The sequence below is a fragment of the Pollicipes pollicipes genome, unplaced genomic scaffold, assembly GCF_011947565.3.
Source record: "Pollicipes pollicipes isolate AB1234 unplaced genomic scaffold, Ppol_2.1 Scaffold_1600;HRSCAF=1878_pilon_pilon_pilon, whole genome shotgun sequence".
Lineage (NCBI taxonomy): Eukaryota > Metazoa > Arthropoda > Thecostraca > Pollicipedomorpha > Pollicipedidae > Pollicipes > Pollicipes pollicipes.
Genome location: NW_023595962.1, coordinates 2519131 through 2541334, shown reverse-complemented (window position 1 = coordinate 2541334; position 22204 = coordinate 2519131). Strand labels below are relative to the sequence as shown.

The 22204-nt window shown below is 55.5% G+C and overlaps 1 pseudogene; it reads right to left on the bottom strand.

Annotated features, from left to right (window-relative positions):
• Positions 1-546: 546 nt before the first annotated feature.
• LOC119092612 (inorganic pyrophosphatase-like) lies at positions 547-17965 on the bottom strand (annotated as a pseudogene).
• Positions 17966-22204: the final 4239 nt, after the last annotated feature.

The window sequence follows — 22204 nt, the reverse complement described above, 5'->3', positions numbered from 1 at the left end:
CAGGTGGGAATTCGAGGAGGGCAGGCGGGAATTTAAGGAGAGCAGGCGGGAATTTAAGAACAGCAGGCGGGAATTTAAGAACAGCAGGCGGGAATTTAAGAACAGCAGGCGGGAATTTAAGAACAGCAGGCGGGAATTTAAGAGCAGCAGGCGGGAATTTAAGAGCAGCAGGCGGGAATTTAAGAGCAGCAGGCGGGAATTTAAGAACAGCAGGCGGGAATTCGGGGAGAGAAGGCGGAATTCGACAGCAGGCGGGAATTCGAGGAAAGCAGGCACGATTGAGCGCCGCGGGCAGCGAACAGGGTCGTAATACGGAGGTCAAATAATGAAAACCCTTACGCAACCATATCCAACTAAATGAACACAGGGTACGCTTGCAAAACAGTACATGATAACCACAATTCCAAAGACTAAATCGTATTGTGCACATTGATTGCTTTGATCTTTACCTCTGGATCTCTTGCCTGCAAGGTACCATCGCAACCCAACCTGACGTGCTGAACTAAATGACCTCTTGTCACCTGATCATAACCAATCAGCACAGAACTAGAGTCGACAGCATTCACCGGTCGCACCCAACACGTGAACGCAGCCGGGAGCGGGCCCCGTTGTCTGACCTGCGCTGTTGTCGAGCGGCGCCGGCGGGTGGAGGGTCGGGGCGCCGGCGAGCACCGCCTCCGCCTCGTCCTTCTCCAGCTTCATCTGGGCGTCGTCCACGGTCACCGCGTGGCTGCCGACACAGAGGGAGCTCTCTATACCAGAGGCCGGCGGCGGCTCCGGAGGGCCGGAGCCGGAGCACAGGGGGCGCTCTCTGCACCACAGGCCGGCGGCGGCCCCCAACACACGGCCCCGCCGCCACCGACGACCAACACAGACCACAGGACCCGCCCACAGCGGGCGTCATCTACAGACTGTGGTAATCAGCTGGAGGAGGTCGGCGACGGTGCAATCACACGCCACAGGTGGTGACCCGCCGGCTGCACTAGGCGAAGGAAAGGTCACGCGAGAGTGAAACCGTTTTGAAATTTTGGTTTTCAATGCATTTTGTGCGGTCTAGATCGGTTTGATCAGGTCACGGTGCATCCAAATTGAGGGGCAGAAATTGCAGTCGTTGACATGGCGTGGGCTCCGTCGGAATCTTGTTGGGTGGTTGTGTTTGAGAACCTCCACTGCCGGTTTGCTTCACCTTTCTCTCCCCCCCCCCCCTTCCATGGGACCCGATCCACCCCTCCCAAAACACAACACCGGAGATCCGCTCGTTTTTGGGAGGGGGAGGCTGCCCCGGCGCTCAGACCCGAGACACAGGGGGTACAGGGGGGGGGGGGACATGATCTCTCACATGTCCAGGCCGCCGGCGTCCGCCTTGCCCGTGACCAGCTCCCGCCACTGGTCGGCAGTGTCCGAGATCACGCAGTGAGCGAACTCGCGGTCCTTGGCCTCGCCGTTGAAGGCGAACTGCCGGCACGCGGAGACGTGCGTCACTCACCACCTGGCTCACTGCGCCGTCACGGAATCAGCCTGACGCAGCACACTCAGCGCCCTTCTGCGTCTCACACGCTGCACCAAGTCGCCTGTTGGCGATGCGTTACACGCCGGTGGCGGCCATGAATGCCGAAACAAGCGGCCGGTGTGTGGAGTCAAACCCACGCCCTCGCAGTCGCATGAGATGACACGTCTGCGGCGCCTGGACACCGCCCAGCGTACCACATGCCAGGACACTGCCAAATAATACCCTACGAGTAAGAACCGCAGCACGCAATGGTGCACTGGCAGACGAGTGGCAAACGAGGAGAAAGCACTGTCTCATCACAACGTGATCACGCAAAAGCGTCGAGACAAGCAAGGATGGGCTACGGTGCACTGGTCCAGACGTAAAACACAGCCTCGATAATAATGACAGAGCATTTACAACCACGCGACCTAAAACACGGCAACCAAAAAGCAGCGACCGATGCCGACGGAGTGGCGCGTTGGTAGCTCGCTCTAACTCTTGGTAGCTCGCTCTAGCTCTTGATGGCTCGCTCTAGTAGCTTGGTAGCATCGCTCTCTCGCTGCGGCGCCCGCAGCCCATTGTCTGCGGCACCACTGCCCCGACCCTGTGCCAGCCGTCCAACGCGCGCGGCCGCCTGCGTGCCAGTGACCCGTGACCCCTGACCGCGGCCCCGCGGCCTCACCTTGTTCTCCGGCTTGCCGTCGGGCACCTTGTACAGCCGGAGCCACTCGACGGTGGCGCTCAGGCAGCCGGGCATCAGCTTCTCCACGTCGGCCACGTCTGTCGGCACACCAGCGCGCGTCTCAGCCGCGGCGGCGGGGCCGGCCACGGCGCGACCGGCCGCCGGTCCCGCCGGCAGGGACCGTCGCCACCAGAGCTCACACAGCGCTGTGCGGCCCCCCGGCAGCCGAGCAGCGGCCGCCAGCGGATGGGAGATGCAGCAGGACCGCCGCCGTCGAGGCATGCTAATGTGACTGAATGGCAGACGGTGTGCCGCCGTCATTCGGCCGTGGCCGCTGTAAGACTCCATACCGGCCGCTGTGAGGCCCCATGCCGGCCGCTGCGAGCCCCTGTGTAGGCCACTGTGAGGCCCTGTGCCGGCCATTGTGAGGCCCTGTGCCAGCCGCTGTGAGGCCCTGTGCCGGCCATTATGAGACCCTGTGCCAGCCGCTGTAAGGCCCTGTGCCGGCCATTATGAGACCCTGTGCCAGCCGCTGTGAGGCCCTGTGCCAGCCGCTGCGAAGCAATGTGCCGGCCATTATGAGACCCTGTGCCAGCCGCTGTGAGGCCCTGTGCGGGTCATTGTGAGGCCCCGAGCCGGCCGGGCGGCGGCGCCCGGCCCACTCGCGGCCGCCGTTCCGACCGTTCAGCCGTCCCGCCGGCCTACCGTTCAGCTGTTCGGCCAGCGGGTCATCCACGTTGATGGCGAGGAGCTTCCAGTCCGTCTCGCCCTCGTCGATCATGGCCAGCACCCCCAGCACCTTCACCTGGAGCACCTCACCCCGCCGGCACACCTGCGGAGGCCGGCACAGGGGCGTCACATGACTACCTTCACCTGGGGCACCTCACCGCGGCGGTGCACCTGCGGAGGGCGGTAGAGGGGCGTCGCATGACCACCTTGACCTGAGCCACCCGATCGCGCCCGCAGGGGCGTGATCTCATCCACATCCACAACTCCAACACAATGCACCACAGGAAAACCCGAGGGATTCCCCCCCCCCCCCCCTCCCCCCATTCCGCAGTTACAGAGCTAAACGGCTGCGACCATCTGGCGACACAGCAGAAATACACAAGTATGAAGACACTCAGTGCGAGCCACGGGCCACCGGCCAGCGCCATCAGCGGACTGCCCCTCCTCCGCTGAATCCTCTTCCGGTGAGCCAACGGCCGCCACAGCCCCGCCGTCCGGCCCGACGCCAGCCGATGACGTCACCCGCCTCAGTGACGTCCTCCGCCGGCCGCTTCGATGACGTCACCCGCCGGCCGCGTGCGGCGCCTCACCTTGTTGCCCAGCTCGCAGACGTCGATGGGGTCATTGTCGCCCATGAAGCCGGTCGACTCGTCCGCGACGTGCGGGTTCTCCCAGGTCTGCCGACAGGGCCCGGCGTCAGCCCGAGAGATCGGCCGCGAGCCGCGCGTGTGAGGCGCCATATAACGGGTACAGGTCTGCACAGCCGTGAAGGAAATGCAACTAGTCGTTGTCAAAGCCTAGCCAGTTGGACTATTGTGCACTATCTTTGGTAAAAACATGACCCGACTCAGATTCCACACGGCGCGGACACGGGATGCTCGTTCGCGCTCGCGCATGGCACACCCAAAGCGCGCACAAGTTGTGGTGTGTTCAAATGGCATTGAACGCCCCATGTTACAGCCGCCGCACGCGAATGCCCTTTGATAAAAATGCTCGAGCTCCCTCGTCGCTTAAACAAGGGACCAATAACGGGCGGAGAGCACAATGCATGGTCGTATCCTGTGACTTGTAACCTGAGCCAGTGTGCACAGCTGCCTTTGTGATGACGCCGGCCCCGGGAGTACACGGCCGGACGGCCGTGTACCCAAGGGGCCGGCCATGTGCCACCGAGGCCGGCCGTGTGCTACCGAGGCCGGCCGTGTACCCCCGAGGCTGTGTACCGCCGCCCGGCCGCGTACCACCGAGCCGGACCACCGACCTGAGGCCAGGGCGCCGTAGTTCCAGATGTAGCCGTGGTGCGGGAACACATTGGCCACGTAGCGCAGCTTGCCCTTCTTGGTGTCCTGCTGTGATGGGGTTCAGCCGCTCGCCGGTGGCGATTCTGCCGAACGCAAGGTCTGATCAGGTCGGGCCAGGTCAGGTACAGTCAGGTCACGTGCAGGTCAGTATAAGGTCAGGTCAAGTTGCAGGTATACAAGGCCAGTCAGGTTGCGATCAGCGCGTGCCAGACCGTGTCCCACCAGCCCACGCTCGCTCCGACCGACGGGAGCGTCGTGGCAAACTCACGGCGGCTGGCACGGCCTACGAGTCGGTACATGCGTCGAACCCGAAACAGCGGGATGTGGGACAGAGCCTCACAACTCACTTACCATTCCGGGCAAAACTGAGTACGCGATCATCGCGATCCCTGAGAAATCATGGTTCTGTCATTTCAATTTTGATAGCAGATGAGCACCCCGCCGAGCCAACGATTCCGTGTTAACTCATGATGCCATAACTGCGGGGTTTGGCCTAGGTCAATCGGTTGTCGAGTCTGTTGCATTTCCAGGTGCATTTCGCTCGCGTGACCTACGATACCTTTCGCCAAAAAATGCTATGCAGTGAGGAAGTCACATTGCCGTGCCTGAGACGAACGAAAACGAGCAGTTGGGCCGGTTAAGCGCTCATTGCAGAACTAGGAGAAATAAAGGCCATCTGACGAAGAATGCAAAGCGACATGTATCATGAGGGCCTTTCGGGGTGAATGTGCGAGGTCAAGCGCGCCTTGACCAATGCGCCAAGGTCAAGTGAAGCTGTTCTGTAGTGCCAAAGCCTGGTGACCTTGAAGGATACATACACCTTTCTCCGTCAGTGTCTGGGTCAACAGACCCAAGGCATGGTCCGATTGAATAATAAGTTCCTTTATACAAGCATGCACTCGCCAAGACAGTTATCATCGAAAGTGGAGGACCTGGACGGACGCCGAGGTCAGTCAAAGTCCACCGATATTGGCCCGCTTAACATATTTCGATTCGTTACAACAGCTGCGCCTCCGACTGCAGCTGAGTCAATACCGCGCATGTAAGACAGACATCCATCGTAATCTGACGGCTCGGCCGCCGCCCAGACCACCCGTACCAGTCGGACCCAGGACTTAGCCCACCGCGTCGGCGCGGCGGAGGTGCCCTTGCCACCAGACACAGCACGCGCCCCGGCCGCCGGCCAATCAGCGCGCTTGACCTTTGACCGGCGCCGGATGGTCGTCTCTGCACGGGTGAGCGGGCGGAGGCCGGGCCACGTCTCCGCCCACATCCGCAGACGGTGGGGGGAAGGGGAGGGGAGGGGAGCAGTCGCTTGCGTCGGCACGGACAGCGGCACACGCGCAGTCCGGTTGACGGTTTGTGACATCTGTGGCCGATCCCTGTTCACCGCACATGATGCATATCCAGCACCTTGTTTTCCCGCGTGATGTTTTTTTCAACCACATATAAACACGGCACACGGATATGGTCTCGGAAATTGAGTTGGGGGTCTCAACAGTGACCCAACCTACCCCCAAAATATGCCAACAAAACAGGTTTCCCCAGATTTTGCCCCCTTTATTCCCAAAGTTGGGGGGGCTGAAGCCCAAACGGGCGGGGGGGGGGGCAACTGAATGTGAATCTACGCCCCTGACAACGCTTATATATGTATATATATATATATATATATATATATATAATATATATATATATATATATATATATATATACATACAGGTACGCACGGGGCATTTGCAAGAAGAGAAACCGACCTTATCGGGGTACCCCCCCCCCCCCCCCACCACGGGGGCCTTCACTGAGTTCCTCTAAAAAACTGCAGATACATACATATCCTCGTAATACTTTTCCGGGGCACCTAAATGCATTTCGTGTTAAGAGTGCGGTAGCCATTGACATGTCATCGGGCGTCCGTCTCACTCGCATACCGTTTCTCTCCGATGCCTGGAGACCATGGTGTGCTCGGAGGGGCACGGGCCCGCGTGCCCCCTCGCCCTCCCCACACGTAATGTACGACTACGCAAGTGCGCACTGTCATTGCCGGTAACACACAGACAGAGAACGCGGCAGACGGGATGAACGGAGGGGAAAAAAAAGGTTTCACGTGTTCGAATCGCATCGTTCCCGTCCATCGACACACGAGGATCTCGCCGCCCCTGGACGTGACGTCACCGAGTGCGCGGGCGAATGGATCTCGGCCAGCGTCGGGCCCGCCGGCCGCGCTGTCTGAAATCCACCCGGACAGGGCTGACACCGCGCGGCGGCGAGTTTTATCTCGGCGATTGCACGACAGTAAGTCACGGATACTTCAGACCGCCGACGTCAGAGCACGTAGCATATTTATGACTTCCGACCTCGGGCTGTGAAGAGAGGGCCCGTCCGCTGTCACCGTCCGACAGAAGTACGCGAGACTGATACGACAACGGCGGCAGGTAGGCATTCATGGTCACTGCCGTCACCCGAGACATTGTCCAGGCCACGCGGCCGCACCAGCGTGTCAGGCGCACACACAGCGAGCAAGTGGTGAGGACTGGACAACGCACGATCGTTCGTCATTCAACAGCAACAAATGTCGTAAATGTCGTAGCGACGACCTTACAACACACAACACGCGCGCTAAAGGGACAGCAGCGGAATTGCAACGTTTCATCGTCGAAATGACGTATCTTCCATCCACCCGCTAGATGCAGACCGCCATTACCGACGCAGTCCAACGCAACAGCGGCGAGGCGCGCAATCAAAGCGCGCATCGCTAATTGGTCGGCTAATATTACCGTCACGAGGCGTACTTGAGCATGCCATAGCGTACAGCTGTCTGGCAAGTGCCAAGGTTCTTACAGATACGGCTGATCCAGCGGTCAGCTGTTTGCGGAGTGTTTACGCACAATGGCACGTGATTGTGATCGATAGCGCTGTCGCTGCGGAACCAGAAGACAACGCGACGTGGCTCTGCCGTAGGGCCCCCAATGCGACGAAAAGCGAGTGAACAATGTTGAAGAGAATGAAGTCGCAATAATAATAAAAAAGGTCCAATGAAAAACAGAGTCTCGCTGGACGAAACTGGGTTGAACTGAATCACGACCCTTAGTTTCAGTGGCGCACCTTTAAGCCCATGCCCTCACCCCCGTCATTTGTGCGTAGCGCTCAGAACAAAACAGAAAAAGCGAACTTGCAGACCGGCTTTGCTACAGTACCCGCCCGTCCCGTGGGCCCTGTTTCGGGACCTACCTCCGGTGTTTTCACCTTTTTGCACCTCCTTCTAAACGATCTTACTTTACTACAACTGACAAACGCCAAATGACAAAGGAGTCGAAGCTCAGCGGACTGGCGAAAGCGTTGGGCAACGACCACAGATGTATTTGTTCTCCACAAGTGCGCCACTCGACCGTCCTGGCTGTCATGACGTCACGGCTGTCATGACGTCACGGCGGTCATGACGTCCGCAGGTGTCGCCAGCCGCTGGGCCGGCGGCGGGCCCTGCCCGAGGCCGCTCGAGGCGGAAGAGCGGGGGTGAAGGTGAAGAGCGGGATGACGAGTGGGGCGAAGAGCGGGGCGACGGAGCGGCATGAAGAGGAGGGACGACGAGCGGGGTGAAGGGGAAGACGGGGACGACGAGCGGGGGCTGAAAGAGCGGCGCGTTCGTCGCACCCCGTCCCGACGGGCCGCTGATACGTCCAGGTCGGAGGCTATGACCGGCGGGCGGCGGAAGCCGGCCATGCAGGGGAATCCCGCACCGCGCCGTCGCCAGTCCCCGAGCTGACGGCGACGTATCAGCCTTGCATCAGCCCGCCGCAGCGGCTCACAGTCCACAGGCGGTGTCTGCAGCCGACGCCAACGGCTACGGCACAATGCTCCCCCCCCCCCTCCCCTCCTCCCCGTCCCTCCGTCCTCCCGCGCCTCACTCCCGGCGCCGGTGAGCGGTTGTCCCAGCTGGTGTCTGGGACGGACGGGAGCCGCCGCTGCTGAGGCAGCACAACGGAGCGGCACGTGCCTCGCCACCACCGAGGCGCAGCGCCGCGACAGTACCGGCACAGGCGGGTGGCACCGACTCCTGCGGGAACGTCACGGTAGATGGTACCCCGGCCCCTGGGAATCTGACATCGAATCTTACCGGGGAGGGGGAGCACCAAATAGCACACCACTTTCAATAGTGTACCGCGAAGATCGCGGCTGTACTAAATACGCCGAGTTCGGGTAAATGCGCCAACCGCACACCTTCACAACCATTTCAATCAGTCACATTTTTGGACGTGGTACTTGAGGCATTGTGGCGTATTCTAAAACCGAGCCGAGAGACCATGAAAACGAGCCCAGAAGAACATTTCAGGCCGTAAGAAAGCACCTTGCTTTGACAACACATGCTGGCGCCAAGCAATATAACTTGCGGTACCAAACAACCATGAACGGCCACTTTTATGGTGAGCGTGGAATATTTTTTAACCACGCCATAACAGCTTGCTACAATGTCCGAAAGGCTTATACTGATGGTTTTCCTCTGAAATTTTTACTCCTCTTGAGATTGTTAGAGCACACCACCCGAGGTCACCGTAGCAGGGCCGTAGTGCTGCCGCCCAGCAAACGCAGCTGAGCCATATGCTGAGCCCTCCCTCCCCTCCCCGTCCCACGCGCGCCAGGACACAGTCCAGCGGCCGTTTCCCCACGCCCCGAGTGATGGCGGCCGGCGGTGTCGTGTAGCACGGCGCCGGGGAGCAGCTCACAGACGCCTCGGCACGGCCCTGCGCCGCGTCTGCCGCCGACGCACCAGCCGTCGCACAAGCCGACCACCGCGGACGGGGCGACGGCCGCCGCAAAACGGGGGGGGGGGGGGGGGGGGGGTCCGGCCGCCGCAGCGTCGCCGTCTGGAGTCGGTCGACCGCGCAGCTGCAGTTTATTTGCCGTGGGTCCCGGACCGGGCCTGCCGACGGACCACCCCGGCCGGCCCGGTCCGGGGCCGACAGCGGCGCTCCTCCCCCCCCCCCTCCCTCCCCCCCCGCCAGCGCGTACAGGGCACAGGTCAGGCACATAGGCTCCGAGCGCGCACGTGACGCCCCCGGCACCCACCGCTGAGTTGCGTCACACTACTTTTGTTTGCCAGCTTTGTAACCGTCTGCCGCTCCGCTTAAGTATTCGGGTCCTTTTGACATCGTTATACGCTATGATTCATTGTCAAAATTGCAAACAAGAACAAGTTCGTGCCAAATCCATTCGACAGTAAGGCAAGAAGCGTAAAAGTCTACAGCAGTTCGGCGTAAGTCATCAGCAGTTCAGGGTAAGTCATTAGTAGTTCAGGGCAAGAGTCAACAGCAGTTCGCGAAGGCAACAGAGCGTTTTCATCGGTCTCACCTGCCACATAGAGAGCCGTTCGTCCAGGGGACCACCCGGGCAGAGCGGACTGCTCACCATACAGCGGCAGGCAACAGGAGCAGACCTGTCCGAACCCGCGACACAACAGTCCGCCGCCCACCGCGGCCCGGTCAGGTCAGAGGAGCCAGACTGACCTCCATTTTGGCGTTGGTCCAGCGCGGCACCTCCACCACCATGTTGAACACCTTCTTCTCGGCGTCGGCGTACAGCGGGATGTCATGGAACGGCGAGATCGGGCCGTCCGCGTTCCCTGCCGGACCGCGGGAGCACGCGTCACGGGCGTCACGGTACGGGCGTGCCCGTCACGCGCCACAGGCCGCAGGCGCAACCGTCACAGGAGGGCCGACACATGGTCAGCCACACGTCGTGTTTTCACCGTCTGGCAACCGGACGTTTGCACCAGTGAGTGAAGCAGGCATTGGGAGGGGTAAGCAGGCATCACACGTAAACTCGGGGGTGATAGATTGAATTTTATTGGTTTCTCGGGCCAGCGCCACTCCGGCCAGCGACGCACCACTCCGGCCAGCGCCCCTCCACTCCGGCCACCAGTGCCACTCCGGCCAGCGCCCCTCCACTCCGGCCAGTGCCACTCCGGCCAGCGCCACCTCCACTCCTGGCAAGCGCCACCCCGGCCAGCGCCACTCCGGCAAGTGCCACTCCGGCCAGCGCCCCTCCACTCCCGGCCAGTGCCACTCCAGCCAGACGCCCCTCCACTCCGGCCAGTGCCACTCCAGCAAGCGCCCCTCCACCTTCCTGGCCAGCGCCACTTCCGGCGCCCTCTCCAGTTCAGTCGGCCTTCAAATCGCAAAACCATGGTCACATTGAGGGTTGTGACGGTGCGAATACTCAGGACAAACACGCATGCATTAAGTGTAGATCTTCTTCAGGCTCTTGTCTAACAAGGTTCTTCATATCACCAATGATTCTGTTGCGGGCTGCGCACAAGACACCCACGTCTCCAGACTCGGTTTCGGTTCCTGTCGGACTCCGAACATCTCCCAGAGAGGAATTAGTAATTCGGGCAAAGACGACAGAATGCTTGCGAATAAGTGTCCCAAGGGCATACTCCTTGTCAGTATTAGTGCCAACAGTTAATGACAGTTGGTTAATTTTCGCATTGCGTAATGTGACATCACCGCTAAGATGAGGGTACCGAATCAAGGACACGAGATGGTTTCAAAACAAAACCGCCTTTAACAAGGACACCCAAACCGGAACGAGAGCGATTGGGGGTACTGAGACGTTCCCAAGCGTCATTTCATCCGGCGTCACTGGGACGTGCAACGGACCAAAACAGGGCCGCCACGTTAATAATAGTATTTTTTCTAATAAGGTAGGGCATAACAAGCCATCCCAGGCAGGCAGTCACATGCCGCCTGGCAAAGCCATGACCTGTCATATCAGATGTCATATCGATTTTGTGCCTTACTTTTGACCGGAAGGTACTAGGATTTGTTGACGTAAGTTTTCGGCACCGGTAAAGTTGGCACGAAAAATAAGCATGATGAAATGAAACCCACGGCTGAGGGAAAAGACTATAAAAGCTTTCCGACGATGAATTGTTATAAAAATAAGTCAAATAGTCAGACAAAATCAAATAGCTGTACATCCAAAAGATCAAATAATACGAAGCCTTGTTGACAAAAGCACACAATTTTGATAGTGCCAATACCTGCAAACAATCACCACGAACAGCACCCGAAGATTTGAGATTCTTGATACATTTCCAGTAGCCATCGAACATTTAAAATACCATTTCCATATCGCTCATAGTTAACGTAAGCTTCACACAGTTGCTTAGTCCAACGGTCTGGTGTTCAGAATTGGAGGACCAGCAACGTTTGAGCAGGAGAAACAGCCGGCCACTACCAACATTAGGAGAAACAGCCGACCACCACTAACATGTTGGAGAAACAGCCGACCACCACTAACACATTTCGGGAGATGGCTTCGGCATCCTCCCTCGGCAACGGTTTGTGAGGCTTCCTTCAACCCCCGCATCACAATGGAAGCAGTTGTTTTGCTATTGTCGGCCCTACAGCACTGAAACACATCGTGAAACCCAAAAGCGGTAAAGCATCTATCGCCGCCAGTACTTGTTATGTGGGCACGATGGGTAGTGGATGAGGAGCTACCGCTCATTTGTCGGCTTCTGGATGCGGCCCTTATTGAAACTGTGATTGCTTTTTGACATGCGCAGCTAGGCAAGTAAAGGAAGTACATCGAAGCTCTCAATAGAAGCATCCAACCATACCAGATAATTCGCATGAAATACACTACGGCGTGTATTTCCGCTCGCATTTCCGACATCAAGGCACTGCAGTGGCCTTTTCATCTTGCGATCCACTTTTTCCACGAGTTTCTCCCCCAGCACACCAGCACGTGCTAGCCACCACTTCTGCCGTGCCAGTGAGCCCCCTGCCGACCGGTGTCGTGAGCCGGGCGGAGGGGGTTGGGGAGGGTCGAGCCGTGATGTCGCCCGCCGCTCCCAGCAGCGGCCGTCGGCCAACCCGTTATCAAGCCCCAACTCCGTGTCACGGTCAGAGGAGCCCATCCCCAACTACCGAACCCCACAAACCTGCACCACCGCCGCTCTAAACGTCACAAATCTTGTCTTGAGCCGGGAGCGCTTCTAAGGTATCGGGCGCGCTTCTGTCACGAATGACCGTCACGCTTGTACCGGAAAAGCGAGTCACCGCCACGTCCGCTTCACAAATGTCAGCTGGCATCGCCTAACACGCCGCTCTTCCGCGGGGGAAACAGCCGGTTGGCCGCGGTCCACGCAGCGAATGCGTCACGTGATATATGACCGCTTTCTGAACATTCCTTTCCTTCGTGAAAACTTTCTGAAGTACGAAACGGGCCTCCTTCTGGCAGTCGGGCCTGGGCCTGGTGGCCGCGTGTCGGCCACGGCAGCGGGCAGCCAGCCGGGCAGCCTGCCTCCGGGGCCGCTCGCTCCTCCCTCAGAACGGGCGGCACGGGGAGGCCGGCCACGCGCCCGACACGCCCCTCCTCCCCCTCCCCCCCCCCCACAACCACGCGCTGCTGAGAAAGCCGTATTGACGGATCGGTTACCTTGACAACCCCGGGAAGCCACAATACGAGGGCGGCGGCGGCACGCGTCGGTCGCGCAGCTGCCAGAGAACACCGGTCAGATTCCGAGAACAGAGAACGGAACAGAACGGAAGGGGCGTATTCCACATTGGCATGGACGTTTTGAGCTGAAGGAGGCATTTAGAAGATCATTCGGTGTAGTTCACAGACCTGTCCTTCTTAAGACTTAAGCCCATCTAGTTACTGAGTTACAAGTCCGCGAAGATGTGCGGACTACTTCGGGAAGACTATTTCTAGGCCTTTCTAGCATCATGACGCCACAATAACACCATTCCAAGCCTGCCTCTTCGTCGGTCATGTGGCGACCAAGGTAAAAAAATATGGGCGTCAAAACGTTCATATCTGGCGTTCATGAGCACGTCTTCCAGATATAGCGGTCGCCAGTTGGCTCTCAGTCAATGTGGTGCAAGCTACGACGACGAAATCGAACAATGGCGTACTGAGGAGCATATTTGCTGAAGACAAATCGTGTTGTCTAGAGCAGTCTATTCCATCTTTAAGTATACTAATAGTTATAAGTGAACATATTTCATCATATCTCATGCTTGCTTCACTAGCTTCAAGTGTGGAACATCTCCTTCCAGCATCCGCACATCACGACTTTATCGCAGTGGGTAAAAGGGCAAAATACACAAAAAATAGCGTCTCTCGCTGGCAGCTCGAAGCCCACCGGCGGTCGGAAACAATGGCGCAAACCGGTCGACGAGCCATGAGTAATAATGCCCCCGTCCGGCAGCTGCGCTGCGTGATTCCGCAGACGTCGACGCTTCTGGAGCTAGCCGCGTATCATCACCATCATTCGTATCATCATCCGTTCCATCAGCCATCATCCGTTCCATCATCCATCATCCGTTCCATCATCCATCATCCGTACCATCATCATCCGTTCCATCATCATCATCCGTTCCATCATCCGTACTATTATCATCATCCTTACCATCATCCATCATCCGTACCATCATCCGTACCACCATCCATCATCCGTACCATCATCCCATCATCCGTACCATCATCATCCGTTCCATCATCATAATCCGTACCATCATCCATCATCCGTACTATCATCATCATCCGTACCATCAATCCATCATCCGTACCATCATCCATCACCCGTACCATCATCCGTATCATCATCCGTACCATCATCCGTAACCATCATCCAGACACCACCTTGCCGCGGCAGCCCGCCGAGCCTTGCGATGACGCGAACCGATTCATGCGCATCGAACGGGACGACGCGCAACCACTCAAAGCCGACGACTCGGCGGCCAAACGCTCCTCGCAGGTTACAGCCGCAATAACTTAAAACAGGCACCATTAAGCAAGTCGACAAAGGTCTGGAGCCGGTAAACTGACCCATTACAAAACGGGCAGCACTTTGGTGGGACAGGTGCGGAAGACGCGGGCCCAGGCCAGGTGGCCGCGTACAGGACAGATGTCTGCATTGGCACGTGCACACACATGCCGATACTGCCGCGACCAGCAAACCGTGACGGCTTTGGCGGTGTTCAGAGAGAGGTTGCGCGCGATCAGCTGGCGGAGTGGGTGGGCGGCTGACCACGTGACCATGAGGGCCGAGAGTCGGCTCGGCTCGCGCCGACACCGGCGCTCCCCCCCCCCCCCCCCCCCCCCCCCCCCCCAACACCAGCCCCTCCACACCGTTCCCGTTACACATAACCGAGCCCCTACCCACCCACCCCTCTACTGTTCACCTCAACATAACCGAGCCCTACCCACGCTCCCACCCTCCAGCAACGGAGGCCAGTCGCTGCCATCACCGGGCCCGGATATGGCCGGAGCAGCACGCAGCATGCAGTCCAGCCGTCGATTCTTGGTCTGATCGACTTCGAGTATCGACCCTGCGTGACCGCGTGACGCCCGATGAACGTCACGCAACGCTGCGCAGGTCCGAGGGCGGAGGGGTCGGATGGGGAGGACCACCACCCCCACCGGTCACACAGCGGCGGGGGAGGGGTCGGACGGGAGGACCACCATCCCCGCCAGTCACACAGCGGTGGAGGGTCGGACGGAAGGACCACCACCCCCGCCGGTCACACAGCGGCGGAGGGGTCGAACGAGCGTCGGTGGCCGCAGCCCGCTGGCCCCCACAGGACCGGTCCGGTCCGGCCGGCACCCGGAAACGACCACCGGAGGTCATCGGCCTCGTCGCAGCGGCCCGGCGAGCCGACCAGTACCCGACGGTGTAACGCAACTCGCGCTTTGGACTGGACCACAACCTCATACCACAACTTCCGCCGCTTGTACCTAGATCTCAGATCCCAGGTCCATGATTTCCACCTCGCATCACGGCATTCGCTGCAACAGGCATTGCAAATAACTGAAAGATACCCTCCGCACAGGCCATGCAAATAAATGAAAGATACCCTCCGCCCCTCCCCGCCTCCACGAGTACAGCGCCAACACCAAACGGTGGCGGGTAGCTTCATTAGCTTGCTTTCATTAGCTTCATTAGCTTCACCGTCTGTAGCTTCATTCGGGCGTGAAAGGTCCCCGCGTCTGGACGGGGCACGTTCAGCATGCCTCTGCCGCTAACCTGCTCGGCAGGGACTTAGTCTCGCCGGTGTCGCCCACCGAGACAATGCCAGAGGCTTTTAGCTGGCGCCCCTGTATTCGAAGAATTAGAAATAAGTTAAGTCCGAGAATTAAATTAATTCCGAATTAATTCGTCCGGGAATTTTCTTTCTGTTAAAGAATTATCGGACGGACTGCCTAACACCGCAGCGGTGACCTGCCGCACACGACGCCGACAGGGAGAGGCCCACCACTACGCGCCCGGGCAGCATCTCTTATACTCCTTCCAGGGCTCACACCCAGCAACACGATCTGCGTGCGATTGGCCGGCGCCACCGTGACGCACCGCCCCGAGCCGTGATTATTCTCCTCACTCAGACATGAGTCATCGCCCCACTCGCCTTAACATGCTTGACATACTGACCCGGGGCATGGTCCACACCGCTGCAGCCACACCCACCGCGTGCATGACAGTGGCAGAGCAGAACAGGGCGAAGAAATCCACTAAAAAACCCGGAGGGGGGGGGGGTACATTCAAGCCATGAAATTATGGCGTTTTGGCTAAGCTGTAAACCCAGCATCACTGGACCATGCGCTGTGTTGAAATGGGGACGTGAAAATCAAACACGTGTTGGGTTTGTCACAGCAAACATCATTTCAGCATATGCAAAATGTGTTTGTATGTTGTTCAGTGCAGCTGCGATGATCATTGCATATACATAGCAGCAAATTCTTCCCTGCCTCATAATTGTTTCGACGAAATTCGTAGCCAGCATATCCGTACAATGCTCTTTAAGACCAATAGTGCTGCTCGTAAGATAGACCAAATATTCAAGGATATACACCTGCTCGGTGCTAACACACTATTCGTGATTGTTGAGACACCAAGGCTAACTAATACGAAATTAATATTTTGGAGCATACTGACTCCAGTCTGGAGTGCACCGGCTCCAGTCTGCAGCATACCGGCTCCAGTCTGGAGCATGCCAGCTACAGTCTGGAGCATACCAGCTCCAGTCAGAAGCATGCCAGCTACAGTCTGGAGCATACTGGCTCCAGTCTGGAGCATACCAGCTCCAGTCTGGAGTATACCCGGCTCCAGCCGGGAGCATACCAGCTACAGTCTGGAGCATTACCAGCTCGTCTGGAGCCGGCTTGCACGTGAGGACGCGGCAGTGACCGTGGTGGACTGAACGTCCCCTCTCCCCCCCCCCCCCCACCCCCACCCAGTGTGTACGGCAATCACCGGGACACATGGTAAGCTGCTGGCCAGCCAGGTCTACTTTCACTACATGAAAGTCTGCACCTGCACAACTTTCACCACAGGAAAGTAGAAGGCTGATGAGGTTAAATGTGAGCCACACTGGATAGTCTGACTATTTTGGACAGTTCAGACAGTCTGACAGTCTGGACAGTTCACTTTCTGACTGAGCTTGTCATCTGTGGCCTGGCCAGTAGCCAATGAACAGTCCACAACAGATATCAATGAACAGAACAGATATCCAAGTCATGGGGCACACCAAACAGTCCCAGCCTTTGCTTCCCCTCTCCCTCCCTCATGTCCTTCCATGCATGGCCAGAGCTGCTTCCAGGAGATGGGCCAATTATGTGGCAGGGGCAAGGTCCAGCATATACTGAGGTCCATCAACAATTCACCATTTTTGACAATGGCATCACAAACAGGCATTGCTTTGTGCATGTGGGTGTTTGTTCAAACACAGTTTATACCACACAAGCCATCAGTAGGTCTACAATTCCCAAGCAACTGGTTTGGTGATATTCAGTTTGGTCTGGTTTGGTCTTGTTCAGTACACCCTTGTTAAGAGGCTTAGCTGATCATGCTTTAGAAAAGAAGCAAGACGGTGTCCAGACTTCCGCCTACCCCTTACCGCAAACATTGGGCATATCACACACCCTAGTTTCTTCTTGGTATGAATGTAGTTGTTCTCTGTAGTTCTTATCAGCCTGCCTTTTATGCCATTTTATGTCAGTACAGGAAAATGTGCAGCCTGACCCAAGCATATGGCTGGCAAATGTTGCCCTTTCACAGGCAGGAACATGGAGGCAGACATAGCACCACCTAGGGAAAAATTGTCCATAAAGCTTCCATTTTATCATGCATAATCAAATAGAAATCAATTGAAGTGCTGAAAAGGAATGAAATCCTGAGAGGAATGAAATCCACCAATCCAGCTCTAGAAATTGTTATTTCTATGTTCTAAATGATAATGTTTGCATTTCCTGAAACTTGAGCTCACGTCAACCAAAACACTGCTAAAAGAACAATAATATATGAGGTTTATGCTGAAAGCATGACAATTACTTCTTTATCAGAGCTAATGTCACAAAACTGTTTCAAAATCTAGCATGTTAACATGCATTTCTTCCTTGTGTCCCATTTATATTTGGTTACAGTTTACATACAGCCAAAAATGATGCTGCCCAGAACACCTCCACAGCTTTTCATCCTACTAGTTTATAACACATAAGGACAGCCTGCCTACAAACATGACCAGATTATCTGAACAGCTCGGCATACAAATGTAATTATAATTCAAATACCTGGTTCCTGAAGCTGGAGGTCTGTTTCAGCAAACCTGCCCAAATGCGTTACCTACATACATTAACCAGTTGAAATGCCTTCAGAGCGCGAGCCGGGCAATGACAATAAAATTAGCATAATTTACTCACGATAGTAGATTCGGTAGTCCTCGCTGTGGGCGTCCCTCGCTCTTCAAAAGTGACACCAGCCATTGTTGATAAAGGACCTGCCCGCTCTGGCCACGTGGACAAGCTTGTTGCAGGACGATGCCGAACGCCCCACGTCCCCACACGCCGGCTGCTGATCCGAAAGAACTGACCAACCGCGGCAACATGTTCCTTTCTAGTGATGACCTTGACAACAACGCCGGCTGCCGAGGGTGGCGGCTTCGTGGACTTTGTACCCTCAATAAATATTTTCTTCTCATAATTGCACTAATTTGACAGCTGGTAAAGAATGAGATGCACTTCATTGGCACCATAACGAGGGAATCATTTATTTCCTGGCTATTTGAGGCTATACCTTGTATGAACTTTCCTAAGTTATACGCTTATTTTACCTATTTTCCCAAAATTTTCACTTTTGGTAGCATTCACTGCTTCAAGGGGCTACCAGATCAGGTAGCATTTTCGAGTTATTTTCTGTGCATCATTTTACGCCACTATTGTACTATTTGTGTTCACACATTTCACGCGACTAAATCATTAGGACAAACAGAACGGCCATCACTGAAGTATGCACCCTGATCACCAGCTGAATCAGCAAGCCGAGACGACCAGTTAAGCACCAAAAATCTGCTCCATCACCAATGGTGCCAACCAAAATCTTGTGGAGGAAATCAAGCAGACATCAGGGCTGAAACCTCGACTACAAGTGGAAGGTCATGAAAATATCAAAATGTGTTAAATCGTAGTCAAAAGTACGACCTGTTGCCATCCGTAGCATTGGCATCAGCTCCTGGCGATACAAACGCATCCGTGGCCGTTTAGGGGTTCAAGTCACTATCTACGAGCTCGCAGGAGCACATCCAGGATGGTCATACACGGGAGGGGCGGGGGGGGGGGGGGGCATCCCAGTGAGAGCTCATCACGTAATGGCAGTTGTGTGTGCGAGGGGGGGGGGGCTCTGCATTGTCGATCTTGGCTCTGCGTCTATGTGCGCTCGCCATTTGACTTCTGACTCGGATGGTATGCGCAGGTGGCAGCGGCTGTGCGATGTCAGGGAGGTCAAAGGGCAGGGGGATCGTCCCAAGCATTACGGCACATGCAGCCTTTTCCATAAAAGTCTGCCGTAAAATTGGAATTTCATTTGGGGGATAGAGCCCTAGAGCATGCACGACACTGCTGTGTGAGCTCTGATTTAAAAATAATCGAATCAAAAACGCTTCGGAGACGATTTTGACAATAAAACATGTCGCCCTAACACGTATATGGACCGCAGTATGGACCGCAGTCGGGCTTATCGAACCTCGGCGAAGAGGGGTCCCGGTTTCGTTTCAGGGCCTCGACCCAGGGGCTCTGAATGACCCCTGTTCGGGACTTGAGCCCGTGACTGGCCAGGCCCTTCCATGTCTTGTGACTGCTTCCTGTTCCCTGCGTGAGGGCTGCACCACGGTATGATGGTAGAAATCCGGGTCATCGGCGAAACTCTGCGGAGAACACTCCACGCCCCACAATGCTCAGCACGCTCGGACCTGCCTATGACGTCACCTGAACGTAAGCAAGGCTGCTGCTACATGCCATAAGTTATACCAGCTAGAGGCAAACGGTAAGTATATAAAGCGCCAGAGGCAAGCGGCAAGTGCATAAAGCGACTCAAACCCAGCTTGTCACTGGTGAATGAATGAAAAGGTGGGCGCTCAAACCGACTGGTATATGGGGACGAACGGAATGTGTTTTAATATTTCCATAATATAAAGGTTACGTACGGCAAACACACGTTAAACGGAAGGGGGAAGGTCATGCAGGTGTAGCTGGTTAGATTGGTGTGGACTGTGGACCATACGGCTTCATGAGCTGGGGAAATCCATAGGTGCCCACGTTAAATGTGTAACAGTGTGGGTAGGTTGTATCTGTACTAACCTGGTAAGACTTACAAAATGTCGGAGAGATTCTCAAGGACATGCTACGCAATGTTGCTGCACACGCCTCATTTAGATATAATATGGATGGAGCATATTAGCTCCATCCATTTACGTAATTTTGCAATTGCCCATACAACAGCATATGGTCGGGTGTTAGCTTTCCTGAGCGTCTTCCATAATGTATTATCATTTAATGCCTGGAAACTGCGAGCGTGTGGCTAGTGCGTGGGCATTAACGGTCGTGGCTGGGATGAGGGCCGAGTGTATGCACAGACCCACGGGTAAACATTGCACCGAGATGGCAAAACACTATCCGTGAAGCCATCTAGTGTAGACACAGCCCGACGGGAGTGGATCGAGTTCGTAAGGGAAATCTTTCCCGTGAAATCATTCACTCTACAATTGCCCAGGCAATGCCAACGTCCATTTTCCCCGAAATTTTCCCCGAATTGCGACCACTGATTTGATGTTCTGGAAATCAACATGCACTTCTCACTCGTTGGAACGCCGAATTTCAAGCGTACCTACCAAATAATTGCACTCGCTATGGGCATCAACAGAGACCGATTCGTTTAGACATGTTAAGGATTCAATGTAATTTTCTGTCTGATTGGCCTTAAAACACAACAAATGTTGCAGCCATGTGAAAAACACGGGCCCCGAGATAACCATGCCAGGGACACGCCATCCAATTCGGAAAAGGACGCAGAACTGCGGAGCCGACAGAACTCGGCTGCGCTCAGTACTTGCCAATGACAATTTCCAAAGTGAAGGGCGTAATGCAAGCGTCACTTGACCTTCGTGACCTGACCTACCTGACCTTTACAAACGTAGACCTAGCATGGATGAACACCAACAGTAGCATACTATCAAATGCAGCACGCTGTCAAATGGGGAAACTGGTGCCTGCAAAAACACCTTTTATCTTACACGCGCCGGGGTGTAATTTCCCAAGTATGTAAAATCTGACTGTTCAGCTGACCTTAAAGGCCAACTAGCTGCGCATTTAATGACACTGATGTGCAATGAGGCTTAATAAATAAATGTAGGCGTCACTATCGCAGATAGTGGTGCCTATTGGCATGCGTTCATAGCCATACTGCAAGTGTTCACGTATTTAGAAGCAAACTTGTCCGATTTTAGCCACATGTTTCAAACACAGCTGCAAATCTGATCTTGATGCGCGACCGTAGAGCCCTGCGCCCACATGGCTTCCATATGAATGCAATTGGCTGCCCAATGTGGGGTTGACATGGCTACCATACGCTGGGGAGGATAAATATAACATTTCACATTCAACATGTCAGCATGTCATAGTCAGCACAGAGTGCCGCACCTCAGTTTGCTTGTGAGAGTGGTCGAGATAATTCCATCATTTCCGTGGCAGTATATGTCCACAAATTGCATAATTATCCTAGAACGAAAAGAGAGGTGCCAGAATAATTTCGAGGCGTCTGCAATGTACAGCACGAAGTACAAAGTACAGCACCTCCAGCACAAAAATCAGTTAAAAATAGATGGCGTTAAAGGTGACATAGGTTGAATTTTAGATAACACAAAAGCTACACCAATTTTCCTCGAGCCCCTAAGGGAGAAAAAATAAACGAGTTAGTACAAATTTTACCTTTTAAGGCGACGACGATGATTTGGAGTTCGGCGCGTCGACGGCAAATAGCCATGCAGCGCCTATGAAAAACTACCTGCTGCCCGAAGCAGACTCAAATAGGAGCAGTAGCATGTGCGACCAGGTAGACGAACACATATATCTAATACCAGTGGTATTAGACACCTATGGGCAAGGCGATCTGCAGGGCATATGAGCGTACCTGACCAAAAGGAGCAGAGTTGTCGCTACTAAATTAGGAACCGGCTTACGTAAAGAGCTGTTCGAAATAGCTAATATGGATACGTTCAGTTCAGGTATAGATATGTTCAAACCTCTTATAGGACCTTGTAAATTAAGCATCAGCAGGGTGTAATTTGCCATATATTATTTGTATGACAAGGTAACCAAAGTACTCAAACCGGCAATGCGTCTCTATTATGCCTAGCGACATGGGGGCAGTAATAGCGCAACTGCGACAGCTATTTTCTGCACAATATGTCAACCCCTCAACACCGGTACATGGTCTTCGCGATGCCGCTGGGCAGCCCCCTGTCATCCCCGTGTATCGCCAACGTCTGTCAATCTAGCAGCAGATCGTGTATCGCCAGCGTCTGTCAATCTAGCAGCAGATTGATATCCAATTGCCAGTTGGATATTCCGGGGCGTCACGATCGCCTCCAAATTTGGTATGCATGACCTTCTTGACACGCTGATTCCGAAAACCACAGCCTTTGGGTAGAATTTTGCGTAATTTTTTAGTTA